Here is a 16,803-nt window from a genome sequence, read left to right as displayed (position 1 = left end):
CTTCAGTTAAACTGAGAAGCATTCTAGACTCATACGTTTATTTGGAGCAGTTAAATCATCATTACCAAAGAAATTGATGTAAATGCATGATTTACAGTGCGTGAGCAGATCACAATACTTGTTAGTTATGGTGCCGCCATATTTAGCTGATAATACTTAAACTTAAGAACGTCAAAGAAACATCATTACGTTGTAACGTCCTGAAAATGCCTAGTGCTTTATGAGGAACACTGTACCGGAGGGCTGCGTTGTACTTTTAACCGCCAAAGGGTTTTAACACGTAGCACGGTACGCGGGCCTTCTTGTATTTCGCCTCCACCGGAATGCCGCGGCCGGAAGCGAACCCGCACCCTCGTGCTCAGCAGAGCAACGTCACAACCACTTGGCTACAACGGCGTTTGCGGATGTTAAACAGTACTTGACATGGGTATTCATGCATATGTATTGTAAACAGTGATATCGATTTTTAATGCGCCCAAACACCGAATAGCAGAAATGGTAGGCTCATTGACACTAATTGTGACAATACGTACATGTTGCGACCAAATTAAACAGCTTGAAGAGCTTTAACACATAACATCGAGAGGCAGCCCTATGACATCAGGAAAGAATTTAGGTAAATCCATACACTGCGCATAATCCTCATGCTAGATGAGTGGCCATAACGGTAGCCGGCGTAGACACCTCAGTATTCTTAGTAACAACATGACACCAGTATCCACGCTGTTTAACCCTTGCGGATTAAAAACGTTCTTTGTACATAGTTACTGAATGCTCATTCTCTCCCTATTTTTCTGCGTAATTCAAAGCTTGGTGGAAATTTCCTCGATGGCCCAGGCGTACTGAATGTTCCGCCTAGCGCACATGTAATAGGAATAGGTATATCTGATGTGCAATCTAAATTTCAAGTATGTGGGTCAAATTACTATCATATCCGTCAAGCAGATATTGTGCCGCCTGAGGGTGATACACACCCAATATAGGCATGTGAGGTTGCGGTGTAAACAGAGAGCAAAATGAGACACCAAGATTCTATTTGCAAAGAATGTGGCGCTACCGTATACTAATGTGCGGGCAACGCTTTTAAGTGTGCGGTGTAATTAGGGGCTTGAAAATTATTAGTACAATACAACTAGTCGAGACAAACGGCTTCGCTAAAAACTGATGTGTGATTCTGCAAAGTCTCATAAGCACGCTGTAGTTTCTTTTCTTTTTAAACTTCCACAAGAGTTAGTAGCGGAATGAAGAATATCCAGCGGAGTAACGCCGTCACTGTGATCGTCTCTTCAGTTTCACAAAGGGTCCCTCATTCCCTGCTACAGAGACTGTTGAAACAGCCGAGATGGTATTCTGACTTAAGTATTTCTGTTCGCATGATCTTTCTTGCCTTGACCGAGAACGACTTGCTGTTCTGGGTTGCTTCATATTTTCACTACTGGCAGATATTTCACTTTTCGGGATAAATCTGATTAATATTTGTCTGTGTATTTAATCTTGCACGTAACAGTAAAAATGACTTTTCTATACGTTTTCATGCGCTAAATACCTGATCAAATGCACTACCTAGTCTGATATACGTACCATAGTTACCTACCACGTAGTAGACAACCAGTGGTCTAATGGATTAACGATAGGTGAGAAAAAAGTACGAACTGCGGTGGAAAGCTCCAATGAATTGATTAAATATTCGAACGAGAAAAGTTTCTCGAAATAAAGCGATATGAGATTGAGTTCCTTGTACTCTACTAATATCAGCACAGTTGCATAAGATGGTGAGTTTATTTTTGAAATATTGGCAGTGTGAAATTTCGGTCTACATAGACAACAATTTTACGCATGGACGCCGTCGGACAAACGACATCCTGAGACCTTGGACAGGCTTGCGTGACGTGCAATCCTGAACCGTGAGTCTGGTTCAAGAGGGGAAAGGCAAACCTGACGATGTTCGAAGCTAGCAGAGCGCACACCGGAGGCTCTACCAGACGAAGGGCAGTGCAACGCCTGGACGTCATGTCGTTAACAAATCAACGTCAGCTTGTGGAAGTTTTGTTGCTGTATGAGCCTATTCACTCCTTAATATGTCCCACTCTCTTGCTATTCACTGAACTGCGACGTCGTCCTTTTCCTGTCTTTTTGCGTACCGAAAACTTATGTCCATGGCAACTTGCTCTTTGGCTTGTCTGCGATATGGCCCGCGGGTGCGTGAAAACGGGCGTGAACGATCGGCGCCCATACTGTCGTAGCGGAATGGCGATTTCCTTGCCTTTCCATGCGGATTGTGTGGTTGTCGAGAAAGTTCCGATGAAGCCAACCTTGCCCGGAAGAGCCGTATCCCGCTGATCAAAAGAATTCCCAAATCAGAAATTATAGCTACACTTAGTGATCTTCGTGTATCGAAGACGTCGATTGCGCTATCAGAAAAAGACACGGAATTCCTCAAAGCCTGACCGCGTTGAGCATCACTGGCGACCCTGTATAAGGGCGCGAGGTTTGCTTTCGCAAGAAAAGTTGAGAAATAGCGCTACTTATGTGCTTGTCTCTTTTTTCTCGTATTTTGCATGCGGTTGCACGCACGATGCTGTAAATATACATGAAGCGGCTCAACGCACAAAAACTACGAAAGAAAGACTGCGTAGCTATGTACCCCCTGATCGTATTATTTGGCCTTATAAATTATTAAGTAATGCTTTTTATTGGAGCAGAACAGAAGTTAAGCAACATAACGCTTTTGCCGTACGTTAATATGTAATCTACGGTAACTTCACACGCATCGTTTTTCATACCTTCGTCCTGATAATTGTAACATCTAGAAAGGTTCGTGGGGTTAGAAGTATGAGCTTTGTAGAAAACAAATTAACGTGACCTTGGATTAGAGCGGTGCCAGCGTCTCAATTGCAACTGAGTCCAATCGACACGTGTTGCTGAAAGGTGGACACGTTCGTTGTTTGTCATGCCTATAAATAGACCGCGATTGATATTTATTCGTATAAGGGGACATGGCACTAGCGCGTAAAAAAAGGGCACGGACAGGAACATGAAAAAACAGACACACCGAACACTAGCTGTCTTTTTTCATGTTCCTGTCCGTGTCCTTTTTTACGCGCTAGCGCGATGTCGCCTTATATGAATAACCACCAACTAGCCCTGCTTTCTGCCTTAAATTGATATTTAGACGTGTTTGTGGGTCCGTTTCACAGCTCTAGAACGCGAGACATACAAGTTTTGACAAAAAAGGCGCTGTCCTTCTACATGCATTTTAAGTAGGCCAATCCTTAAAAGGTGTTTAAAAAGTTGTCCACATAAGTGTATGCACTTATCACTGGTAAGCCGTTAAGGTAATCTCCTGGCATATTTTGCTAAATGTTTGTTGCAGAGTACAGACGCTGAGCGGAAACCTTATGAAGGACCTTGCCTTTAGGTCTAGAGGACATCCTCGCGCGCAGATGTGCTTCGCATATAAACGGTAGCATTACTAAACAATTATTTGACAAGTTCTTGAACTTGTATTTTGTATTCCTTTTGCACTTTAGACATTTCCCATGTGCAAGACGTCTTCAATCGCAGCCTTCCGCACCGAATTCACCAAAGCGGCGCACTTGTTTACATCGACATCTACAGCCACATCGCACAGATCGTTGTAATCGTCAAATAGTGTGGAAAAGCTACATCGCTTATATGAAACAATGTCAAAAGGTAGAAAAACGTACATGCACTATCTGTGCATATGAGCCGCGTTGTTACACCCTGAGGCGAGTCAATATGAGCGGCCGGGTCACTTAAACAACGCCAATTGTGATCCGGATACACATATTGCAGTCTGTTAATTCACATGTGATTCCCGCTTTTATTTTAGGGATTAGTGATTCTCGCTTTTTTGCGTTCCATAAACCATTATTAGAGATAGCTGTGCTCGTATAAGCGCGCATTTATAGGCCATGTTGTTCTCTCGCGAAAACGCAGATGCCATCGCTGACGCCGTTGGTAGCAGAGTGAGGAAGTTGTTTATGCTGCTTCACCGAATGCAGCGTCTCGTGTTTCCCGTTTGACGGAGAGGTAAACAGTGCATCTCCGCAATTAAGAAAGCATTAAGAAATCGCAGCCACCAATGTGCGTAGCGAATGCTGCCGGCAGCCCACGAGAAAGGTGACGTCAGCGGTGGCAAAGCACTATCGCCGCTTGCCATGTAGTGTGGCGCGCCGTGCGAAGTGAAGTCTAGTTGGCTTCAAATCGCTAAGGCCAGAACTGAACGACGAAAGTGATTCCCTTCGCCCTAACCGTTTCTTTTCAGTTTAGGTCCGCTGGTAGCTGACCCACGAACACGACAGCATCAACATTGGCTCAAGCTTCATGTGCACGGCTTGAGAGGGTTAAAGCTTGTGCATGTCAACTACGTAGGCGTGGTTCGACTCATTTTGAGTGCAATTAATTATATACACACGCGAGAACAGTACGGCTATCGCGTTTTCGGTTCGACGGTCGCGGTCGCGGTGTGCGGTCGAGCGATGGTCGGCACTCTGATTTTGTCCGTGCCGTCGAGAAGAAAGTCCATCGCGGTGCGACAGCTCGCACTCGGCGGTTTTCGGCCTGGCATGATGAAATGTCCACAGCAACACACCGTGCCGAACAGTCAGCCAATCGTTGGCGTGAGCGTCTTGTCGGTCTCGTAGTGACCCAGTGTAACCGCGCCAGTGCGTGAAGGCAGTCGCGCGTAGTTCCCACCAGCGAGTGAAGGCTAACGCTGCAAGAAGACTTCGTCAGCAACGGGATGCTTTTAGGTGCCTCGCAAGAATAACAAAGGAGATTTTCGTTAAATTTGCCAGCCATCAATGAAAGATGGCAACTGCGTGGCTCACGGTGCAGTCCGGTCGAAGCCCTGGATGCTTTCTGCTTTAAAGTTGAGTTGCAGTCTCACGCTACACATGTTTTCGGCGCCGTACTGACGTCCAGCTGTCAGCAGAGTTTCAACGCGGTACATAGCACGAGCAGCAGCGCGCGTCAGATTGATTCTTTTCGGAGAACTTTTCCCAGAGATCGGGCCGTGCGCTCAACCCTTCCGAAACGTTTCGTGAGTAATCAGCTAGAGCAGTGCGCATGCTCCATCATGCCATGAAAAAGGCGGATTAAATGGAAACTCACTAACTTATTGAACAATCGGCCTCTGGTAACTGATTTCACTGAGGGAGCTTGCCCCCAACTAATGTTCACAAGATCAATCAATATTTTCAATGTATTCTGTGTGTGTGTGTGGGCAGGGGGGATGGTTTTGCCATGTCCATGTGATGTACGTGTGTTGTAGTACTGATACGTGCCGTTCAGCAGTTCACTTGTTGTCTCTTTGGTTGGCGCTGCTTGGCCATCATTGTCCCTTGCGCCACGAAACCCAATATATGATCACTGTCGGTCATCGCTGTATTGTCACAATAACGTTGTCCTCCAATGCCGACATGTGTCGTGTATTGGCATCGTTAGGTTTTAGCAACGCTGAGTCCATACTTATTATGGGGCAAGGGAGTAAGTTTGAAGTTCCCTCCTGTTGCTTCAGTGTCACGACAGTCAAAGACCTAATGTATTATTAGGATATAAATAAATAAATATCTATAGACATACCATTTGCACAATTATTATTCACAACGAAAACGAGAACTCTCAATTCAGAAGGTTTGTAGACAAGGAGACTATTTCTCCAGCGTTAGTCATTGTATTCTTCCAATTACTGAATGTGCAAAATAGGATATGATTACGCGTACAGAGCAACGGGGAATAACAGCAAATTTTGGTTTTCAAACTGAAGGTCCTGTTTATCCGCGAAAGATGACTTACAGCAAATAACCGAAAGTTTCAATAGGGAAACGCAAATGCTGGGTTAGGGAATTAATATGAAGAAGACTAAGGTGATCTTCAAGAACCTCTGATGACAAGACTTTGTGATTGGTAGCCACTTGAAGCACAGTGTAAAGACGTTATAGTGTGAACATGAAAAGGAAATTTTCGAATGAATATAAACGGGTTGAACACATATTACAGGCGCTCTAGGTTGCAGATGGCACATACCAGTAACCTTGAAATGAAATGCGTACAACCAGCGCATTCTTTCAGTAATACCATATGGGGATGTAGCTTGGACCATATAACTGGAACTTGCGATGCTAAGTACTTTACAATGAGGTATTTACCTTGGCCACACTACTAGTGTCGATCGTTGACAAAACATGGCAGTGCATAAACTCTACACATAAGAAACGTCCAATAAAGCGACCTTCCTTTACTACGTATAATTAATAAGAGCACAGGAAGCCCCCTCCCGTCTCCCGCCCCCTTCCAGCGTCACTCCTTCATCATTTCAGCAACATAACTAACTACCCCAGCAGTCGACAAGACGTGTTAGTAAAGGCAGAGTCGTCCCGGACTTATTTTTATTTGCAATTTTTTGCCGCCAAGGCTGTAACATTGCAAGCAACTGAGCTCAGTGCCCTTGCACTCTGTTTAGAAGGATGACCGGCGAAGATATGTATGTGGGCCCCTTAAGGATGAACTGCCCCTCCGCCGCGGGTCGGCTCGGTGTTGCACTATCCTCGGGACCAGCAGACGTGTGGGAGTGCTTAACGCCGGCGTCACCTCTGCCGCGCGTCGGCCCAGCATTGTACTACCTTCGGGATCCTTTTCTACATGCGGACATGATAGCTGGGAAAGTAGCCCTAAACCTCTCCGCTGTAGAAAGCGAAAAGCATGAGCAGTGGTGGCAAATGGAGCGACGCTACCTCGTTAAGTCTAGGCAGAGCGACAGGCGGTGTTCGCTCAACCGCTGTGCACAGTTTTCTTGCGTCGTGAGTAATGTTTTTTCTCAAAGCTAAGCATCCAAATGACGGAAGACAGTCAAAATGTACGAAAAAGGAGAAATAAATTTTATGTGCCCACGTTACTCTCCTTTTCTTTCGTTCCGAACGTGGTCTGCAATTGCTGCAGCTGTTGCTGCGCAGTAGTAGAAAAAGGATGCCAAGCTTGTTGAGCAGAAAAAAAAAAAACTACTTCGAACCGCAGGGGCTGGTTTCCGGCTCCATCACCAAATGCAAGACCGAGGCACATTACAATCAAAACTATCAAAAACAAATGTCGCAGTTCCAGTAAGCGGAGACTTGTCATGCTTGTATCGGGGAGTAAGGCGCATCGATGCAGCATTTCACCATGCGTTTTTCAATTTCATCGTTGTACCGAAAGCGCAACTTCTTATGCGTATCCTCCGTGACGCAGTGCTGTTCGTGCACACTGGGAGGCGACATACTGGAGGTCACGGTTATTCATTACTGCTCGAGTTGCCGCATGCTCATTAGACAAGTGGAAAATCTTGTTCGCAACCTGAAATGCGTGCTAGAAACAGTTTCTTCTGCTTCATAAAGCTTTGGCCCAAACGCTGCGCTTAGGCATACCTGAACCATATATACCCTTCAGAATTTGAACACCAATGCAAAACCGGGCGCCGTGAACGTCTGAGAAGCAAACGATAACGTGATTAAGTGTGGATTGCTGTGGGGCGCCGGTAGCAGGAGTGAACACGCAAGATTCCCCACTTCGAGAGAAGAAAACGAGTCACGTGACTATCTAGAGTTTAATCAATATGTGTAGATATAAGCTTACCGCAGAATTTTCTATTTAGTTCGAAAGGACCTTTCAACTATTCACTCTAAGCTCTTAACTCTGAAGTGGGCAGTTAGTGCGCCTGACCGCATGCTGGTTCACCACATGCTTCTTGACACTAGCGCTTGCCTTTCAGCCAGCGACATTTGTTCGTGGCCACAATGCAATCTCGCAAGAACTTTTACAAATGGCTCCTCTGGTATGCGTGCCGTGTTCCCTTGGCGAGCACACATTTCATTTGCAATGCATGCCTCCTGGTCTGCAAGCTTTATGCCTTTGCTTGTTACTTCATACCTTTTCTTATACTTTTTACACAGCTCGTATACGAGTTTCTAAGGTAGGAATCTAAGTCATTAAGCTGCAATGCATACCAGCGGTCCCTCAGAAATCGTCGAACAACCTTTCTGTTATGAAGCGAACTTCCAATAGCGCAGCTCTAAACTGCAAACATCTCGTATTTACATCTCATATTTTCTGTCGTATACACAGAGTCTGTACCAAATGCCGTATACAACTCATGCGAGACATAGCATGCTGCCAGTGGGTCACTACAGCATTTGAAAGAGAGCTATATTGTTTAGCCTAATGTGTTTTTGACCCACTTTCACCGAAATGCGGAACCTTGTTGTTCCCACCCGTTCAGTTTCAACGCCTCGGTTCAGGTTAGCGCTCACGCAGGGTAGAAGAATACCGTTCATTGTTCTGTTCCCGTCAAAATTTCGGTTAGAGTACAGTTTTCTGGTTACGCTTTAGTTCATTTAAGCACTTTCAATTATTTGAATAACAGTAAGACAGTTGCAAAGACTTACCCAACGCAAGTCGGCAATCTTTCTCCCACACCTGTCAAATCGCAGCTGAAACTTGGGCTATAAAGTTGTGGCACGAAACTTCTAATACAGGAATTGTAGCCAGGATGTTTTCAGAGTAACGAGAGAATTCACATGCGTGAAAATCAGGCACATTTCAGGAGTTTGCCCGTCAGTCCCTGAAGCGGCGCCAGCCGCAATCGTGCCCCGACTATCCACACACTGTGCCGCTGCTCACCTTTCGTTCCGAAGCGGCGCCGACGGTGGTGATTGCTGTGCTGGGCGAGGACCCGGGCTCGAAGCACGTGCGATAGGCGGCGTGCTTTTATACGCGCCTGCCGGCTGGCGTGCCGCCGGCGCGACTGAGCGACGCCGGATTAGTTGCCAAGGGAGCCGACACTCACGTCACGCGGCCTAGGGAAGCCTTCCCCAGGCTCCCTAGGGATCCCTAGGTGGCCAGAAAACAGTGTAGGCAAGACGAACTGACAGAACGAGGCGCTGTTTCGTATCGTCCGCCTTGCTTCGCGGTGTCTATTCGAACTTCCATAGAAAAAACGTCTTCCGTTACACTCGATTGCGTTACCTGAATAAACAAGGGTGCTATGAAGGTGTCCACCATGAAGGCATTTTCATACGCCTGCACACTTTCTGAAGTCTGTCACACCATAAAAAAAAAGAATGGTCAAGCCCAAGAAAACGACAGCCTCACAGATATAACTAGGAAAACCAGCGAGAAAGACACTTGCCCTTCGGAGTAGGTATAAAACAACGGAACATCCTAAAACTGTCGTCACACGGCACAAATACGTATGTGTGACTAATATTGCAAACATGTGTGAGCCCTATTCCTGCATTATTCCTGCCAATGCAATATGTCTGTGCAAAGTCCTTCCGAAGGGTATGTGTGCTTGTCCTCACTTTCTGCTCTAAGTGCGTGTCACAGGAATTGCACATATACCCTGTTTATGTAGTGTACATTATCCATTGGCAAACTAAAGCTCATCAGCGTCGAATATAACGCCATGTCGGCACGCGAACAGGTTTTTAGAAAGCTATTTTGAAATATATAGTGAAGTGGAATAACCAACATCGCTCCCATTTGCATAAATCTTGCGCAAGTTACTAAAATTTCAGGACGTTACTGTATGTATAACTTATCAGCAGTGGTCAAGCGATCATCCTATGTTGATCATCTCTGTCTTTGGCTTATAACCCAGAAAACCACTTTATTCGCTGTAATTTCTTTGTTGCAGCTCCACCCATTTCATGGCCTGTTTCGACCAGCTGTCACGTGGGATTTCCTCTTTTAAATATAGCTGGCTGCAGCCCCACAATGCCGTTTACCCATTTTCCTGTGGCAAAATTACTGGTAGTAGCGATAATGCCGGTATTAGGTTTAAATTTGAGGATCATGGGCCCAGGAATTTCGAACATTCTCCCTTCGGCCATCTGTCGAAATTCAACGCAATCCAAAACTATAGCTGAACGTTCTGCATAAAATCAGATGTCAAATATATGGGTTTCACATATTTGCCTTAAGAAAGATCTGGAAAACATATGGACTTGATGTCGAGTGTTAAGGAAGCATATGAAGGTTGCGCTGCATACATGCAAAAATCTACTACGGAGGGTATAAAATGGTATTTATTTATTATTAAACGTACCCGCAGCTGGGCCAAAGGCATTATAGAGGGGAATGGGTTACATGGAAAACAATATATATATATATATATATATATATATATATATATATATATATACAGTGAAAGCTCGTTAATTCGAACTGCAATAATTCGAATTTATGGATAATTCGAACTGTACGATTTGGTCCGGCCAAGCTCCGCAGAAGTCTATGTATAAAGAAGTCCGTTAATTCGAACACGAGAAGGTTTCCTCACGGATAATTCGAACTGCGCTCGCCTGGCACACGGCCAGAGAAACGCGCCTACTGCCTACACACAAGGCTGCATTGCCTCCGAAACGGAGAGAACGGCGAGAGAAGGCAAAATCGGAAAAAAATCTAACCGACGCGGGGTCAGCCAGAAGGCAGCGGCGGCTGCCGCCTCTCCGTTCTACGTAACCTCCGAGACTTCTTGCCCGCTGCGAATCTCGGAGGCTTCGCAAATCTTGTACAGCTGCTAATGCTGTGCGGAGATGGCACGGCAAGCGCCAAAACGCAGCGAATCAAGTACGTCGTAGCTGCGCTTGCAATCAAGAACCAACGAATCAGGGCCTTCGCCACATTCACATGTTCAGCGTCTTTGTCTCGGCAGTCTTCATCGGTTGTGCACCTCTGTTTTCAGATTAGGAGGCATCGGCCGTCGCGATTCATTGTGATAGTGTTAAGCTTCGGCTAACGTTCGTTTCATTGGACATCGGTGGTGTGGCACAGTCGGACCCAGAGCTTCGACTCGAAGATGGCGTGTGCCCGCAACACACGCCATCACTTTTTGACTCGCCAAATTTCTGACATGCCCTACTGCTTCCAAATCGCAGTGTACTGTTGCTCTCCTTCACTTTCGTTAGTTCAAACTTTCGTTAATTCGAACTGAAGCAGCTTCCCCTTGCGGTTCGAATAAACGAGCTTTTACTGTATATATATTGAGAAGCCAACAAACATTGACACCAAGGACAACATAGGGGAAATTACATAGGCAAAATGAACTGCTTGGCGTCGGAGGGTTCGGGATACAGGGATGGCCGACGATCCAGAAAGATAGTTGAAAAGAGAAGCGACCCACGGGTCACGACGTTGTGCGGTTGCAAAGGAGTCCATGTCGAGAGATGACACGGAATGTGCGGAAGTTGTTGCGCAGGCCGAGTCTGGAGGTAAAGGTGAACGAGACAAGGCATCTGCGTCGGAGTGTGTGCGTCCACTGCGGTAGACGACGCGAATATCGTACTCCTGGATGCGTAGTGCACAACGGGCTAGGCGGCCAGTGGGATCTTTCAAGTTGGCGAGCCAACAAAGCGCATGGTGATCTGTGACCAAGTCGAATGGGCGCCCGTACAGATATGGTCGGAACTTGCCAAGTGCCCATACTAAAGCCAAGCACTCTTTTTCGGTCACGCTGTAATTGGCCTCAGGCTTCGTCAGTGTGCGACTCGCATAGGCGACTACATATTCGGGGTAGCCCTCCTTTCGTTGGGCGAGTACGGCGCCGAGACCGACCCCGCTGGCATCTGTATGTACTTCAGTTGCAGCTGACGGGTCGAAATGGCGAAGAATAGGCGGGGAGATGAGAAGACGACGTAGCGTAGCAAAGGCGGAGTCACATGCAGGGGACCAGCAGGAGAGGGCGGCGTCACCGCGTAGAAGCTGAGTCAATGGCGCCATGATCGATGCGAAATTTCGAACAAAGCGCCGGAAATATGAGCATAGGCCCACGAAGCTTCGAAGTTCTTTGATGGTCTGAGGCTTCGGAAACTCAGCGACTGCTCGAAGTTTTGCAGGATCGGGTAGAACGCCATGCTTGGACACAACGTGGCCTAAAATGGTGAGCTCTCGCGCGGCGAAGCGGCACTTCTTGAGGTTGAGTTGAAGGCCAGCGTTCGTTAGACAGGTCAAAACTTGTCTAAGGCGGAGCAGGTGAGTAGCAAAATCAGGCGAGAAAACCACGACATCGTCGAGGTAACACAGACATATAGACCACTTGAGGCCACGCAGAGTGTTGTCCATGAGTCGTTCAAAGGTGGCAGGGGCGTTACAAAGCCCGAAAGGCATCACCTTAAATTCATATAAACCGTCAGGTGTAATGAACGCGGTTTTCTGGCGATCGGCCGCAGCCATGGGGACCTACCAGTACCCTGAACGCAAGTCAAGGGACGAGAAAAATTCTGCGCCCTGAAGACTGTCGAGGGCGTCATCGATGCGCGGCAAAGGATAGACGTCTTTGCGCGTTACCTTATTTAACCGACGGTAGTCGACGCAAAAGCGAATAGACCCGTCCTTCTTGCGAACGAGAACGACAGGAGATGCCCAGGGACTGTGCGAAGGTTGAATAACATCACGGCGCAGCATATCTTCGACTTGGGTGGTAATGACACGACGCTCTTCGGCAGAGACGCGATATGGTCGTTGACGTAACGGCTGATGTGAACCGGTGTCAATGTAGTGCCGCACTTCCGACGTGCGGCCCAGGTGAGGTTGTGAAACGTCGAATGAACTTCTAAAGTTGTGCAGGAGATCAAGAAGGGCGGCGCGTTCGGCAGGTGTGAGGGTATCGGCGATGGCATGCGAGAACGCAACCCTGGACGTTTCTTCAAGCGCGGACATCGAAGATGCTTGGCCGGGGTCGACGTCAAAAGAGTCTCCAGGGACGTCAACCAAAGACGAAGAGTCGAGGAGTTCCACGAAGCCAAGGCATTCACCAACGAGCAACGTAAGAGGCGCACAGAGGGGATTGTAAAAGTAGAAATTGCCGCAGCCGCCAGCCATGTCAAGCGTCGCGAAGGGTAGTGGGAGAGATTTACGGCTCATGAAGACGTCGGACGGCGTGAAGAGGACCGTTGCATCAGCGATGGCATCGCAAAAGACGGGGACGAGGGCGAAGGAGCCAGGTGGAATATCTGTGTCCTCGCGCACGGTAAGTTTAGAAGGGCGGTCGCAATCTTCGTCCAAGGGCGCGTCACAAGGGGAAAATTCAACTTCGGCGCGTGCGCAGTCGATCACGGCTTTATGACTGGATAAGAAGTCCCATCCGAGGATGACGTCATGCGAGCAGGTGGGAAGAACAATACACTCGACGATGTAAACAATGCCGTGAATAAGCACACGTACAGTACAGGCTGCGTGCGGAGTGACGGGCTGCGCGCTTGCCGTACGAAGCGACAATCCAGAAAGCGGCGTGGTCACCTTGCGCAGCGAACGGCACAGTTTGGCGGCTATCACAGAAACGGCTGCGCCGGTATCCACAAGAGCGAATGTAGGAACACCTTCTACACAAATTTCGACCACGTTAGCAGGAGAGGCGCGAGGACTTTGACAGTTCGAATGGGGCGCAGTTCTTGCCTCTTGAACTGCGACGTTCAGTTTTCCTGGTCAGGTGGTGCGGGTCGCCGACGCATTGGGGAGAGCGAGCGTCGGCGAGGGGATGGCGAGCGACGCGAAGGAAATTCTGGGATGTCAGCACGAGCATACGGTTGGGGGGAAGGAGCGGCGTATTGGCGAAATGGCTGGCTGCCGTACTGGAAGGGCCGCGAGGCGTCGCCGAACGCTTGAGGACGACGGCGGCAATATCGGGCGACGTGTCCGGGAGTGCAGCAAGAATAACAGATGGGTCGGTTGTCAGGTGTCCGCCAAGGACTAGCTCGCGGTGCGGTCCAAGATGTAGCATGCGCTTCCGGTGGCAGCGGTTGGGACTGGGTCGTGAAAGACGCCGGTGGAGGCCTGCGTACTGCCTGGGCGTACGTAAGAGGCGCGGCCACAGGCAGGACTGGCTGCGCATAGGTGAGAGGCGTGGCGACAGGCTGCACTGCCCGCGTAGAGTTGAGATTCACGGCTGCAGGCGGCTGATGTGGTGCGGAAGGGACAACGTGGGCGACCTCTTCTGAAATGAGGGTGCGGAGCGTGTTTGGAAGACGGGAGGTGGGCTCCTGAGTGAAGGGGACTAAAGAAAGTTGGCGAGCAACTTCCTCACGCACAAAGTCCTTGACCCGCTGAAAGAATGAGGATGGGTCGTACATGTTGTCAAGGCTCGCCAACAAGTCGTCGCTTCCCAAAGGACGCCGAGTCGAAGCGCGTTGCTACCTCAACTCATCGCAACTTTGGCACAGGCTGACAACTTCAGACACAGTGCGCGGATTCCTGGCTAGGAGCATCTGGAATGCGCCGTCATCGATGCCTTTCAGTATATGGCGAATTCGCTCAGCTTCTGGCATTGCGGCGTTGACTCGTTTACAAAGGTCCAGGACGTCTTCTATGTAGCTTGTGAACGTTTCCGCCGTCTGCTGTGCTCGGGCGCGCAAGCGCTGTTCGGCACGGAGCTTGCGAACAGCGGGTCGGCCGAACACTTCCGTAAAGGTTGTCCTGAAGACTGACCATGTGGGCACGTCACTTTCGTGGTTGTGAAACCACAGTTGGGCAACACCAGCCAGATAAAAGATGACGTGAGTTAACTTGGCGGGATCATCCCACTTGTTGTGTGCGCTCACCCGTTCATACGACGCAAACCAGTCTTCTACGTCTTCGTCGTCTGCACCGCTGAAGACCTTGGGGTCCCGTTGTCGTGGAACGCCGGTGCAGGTGACGGACTGTGGCGTCGGTGCCGTTTGGGAGGAGCTGTCGGTCATGGCGGGTGGTAGCGTTCGTGATCTCAGCTCCAGGGTTTCAAGCAACGGGGTTTGAGTCCCCGCACCTCCACCAATTGAGAAAAGGTTTATTGGCGGCTCCTAATGTAACGGCACAGCAACCGGGAACGGCGAAGCAGCCCGAAGCACTGTCCAAACGGACGCCAGCAATCAACAGCGCGAGCCGAGACGAGCCGCGCGTTGGCAATGCGTCTGTGCCGCGAGGCGCGTCTTCTTCTTCACAATATATATATATATATATATATATATATATATATATATATATATATATATATATATATATGTGTGTGTGTGTGTGTGTGTGTGTGTGTGTGTGTGTGTGTGTGTGTGTGTGTGTGTGTGTGTGTGTGTGTGTGTGTGTGTATACACACGAGCAAATACTTAAACTTTCCATTATACAATGTTTGCTAAGGCGTTCTTGCACAGGTGTTGATTTGTGGTGGAGGTCAGATGCGAAGGAAGGTGATGTCCGTAGTAAGAATGAATAAAAAAAGAATCAGTTTTGCAAAAAAGAATTCGGACTTATAGTGCGTATCTAAGCGGGAGGAAACATATTGAGTAGTTGATGCACACTCATTGCGGAGATGCTGATGAAATATGGCATGAAAAATGCTGAAACGAAATGACTTACCACGGGAAGGAAGGGGTGATAGGTCAAGGCTTGATTGCATGGAAGACGTGCTTGCTGTTCTGTTGTAGTTTGAAAGAATGGATCATTCAGAGTTATTTTTAACCATTTGTAGTAAACGAATTAGGTTTTCATTTGCTTGGATCCCAGTTCGAGCGAATGCTTGGATTCTAGCTTCGAGCGAATAAGTGTTTTGTACATGACATGAAGGTACTTTTGCGAAGTTACGACAGAGGTATGCTAAACTTCGATTAGCGTTGTTTATTATATAAGAAATGTGGTCTGCCCAAGAGTGTCAAAAGCGTGGCAGTTTGGGCGAGTTAGTATGTCACTACTTTTTTAGGCTTGTAGCGCAGCTCAGAATAAGCAAATAAGGAAGGTGGGTGGGCTAATGAATAGGACCACAGAACAGGGTGAGCGCTGTTCTGCGTTCACCCTGTTCTCCGTTCCTCTTTATTACCGCTTCCACCTTCCTTTTTTGCTAGATATACGCATGTGTTTGCATTTCCTCATGTTAAGATCCATCAGCCATATGTTGCGCCATTTCTTAATAGCGTCAAAGTCAGACTGAATGGTCTTAGTATTGCTACGGGGTAGTATTCCCAATGACGAAGAGCCGAGCAGGAAGAAGACGAAGACGACGATTGGAAGCTAGCGCGGGCTGTTGCCTCTTGGTCAACTGCGGCGTATTGCCTTGTAAATATACTTGTAAATAGCTTTTCGTCGGTGTCTTCCTACGTAACATATTTGGTGGAGGTGGACGTTCCCTGTACCTCGTCACGGAGCTTCGCAGTGGACGGTACGTCGAGCCTACCTTCATGGCTCCCGGCGACGCCAACCCGACTCCACCGGTTCCGACACCTGCTGCCACTTCGACGACCTACATCACCCTCTCCACTCCCCGTGATCCTGGCGTATTCTCGGCAAAAGATGGGGAAGACGTCGAGGACTGGATCAGCCTTTACGAACACGTCAGCCGCAATAACCGGTGGGACCCAACTATCATGCTCGCCAACGTCGTCTTTTACTTCGGTGGCACACGTCGAGTTTGGTATCGGACGCACGAAGATGAGCTGACCAGTTGGGATTCGCTTAAGCAAAAGCTTCGAGACTTGTTCGGCAACCCCTACGGTCACCAACTTGCCGCGCAGAAGGCACTTTCCGGTCGTGTGCAGACGTCAACGGAGCCCTACGTCACGTACATTCAGGACGTCTTGGCTCTATGCCGCAAAGTTGACGCACACATGACTGAGTCCGACAAGGTCTCCCACATCCTGAAAGGCATTGCCGATGACGCCTTCAACTTGCTCGTATTTAACAACGTCGCGACGGTGGATGCAGTTATAAAAGAGTGCCGCCGCCTGGAATTCGCTAAAAGCCGACGTATCGACCAACAGTTTGCCCGTCTGCCCAACACCCCAGCGACAT

General features: G+C 48.3%; 1 protein-coding gene across 1 annotated transcript in view; it reads right to left on the bottom strand.

Annotated features, from left to right (window-relative positions):
- LOC139051923 (bombyxin F-1-like) overlaps nt 1-8,801 on the bottom strand; it is a 46,879-nt gene extending 38,078 nt beyond the window's left edge. Inside the window, exon 1 of the mRNA XM_070528956.1 lies at nt 8,677-8,801. The gene's annotated coding sequence lies outside the window, so the exon portion shown is untranslated. The remainder of the gene's footprint in view (nt 1-8,676) is intronic.
- Nucleotides 8,802-16,803: the final 8,002 nt, after the last annotated feature.

The sequence above is a fragment of the Dermacentor albipictus genome, unplaced genomic scaffold (assembly GCF_038994185.2).
Source record: "Dermacentor albipictus isolate Rhodes 1998 colony unplaced genomic scaffold, USDA_Dalb.pri_finalv2 scaffold_16, whole genome shotgun sequence".
Classification (NCBI taxonomy): Eukaryota; Metazoa; Arthropoda; class Arachnida; order Ixodida; family Ixodidae; genus Dermacentor; species Dermacentor albipictus.
This window is presented reverse-complemented; position numbering and strand designations above follow the sequence as displayed.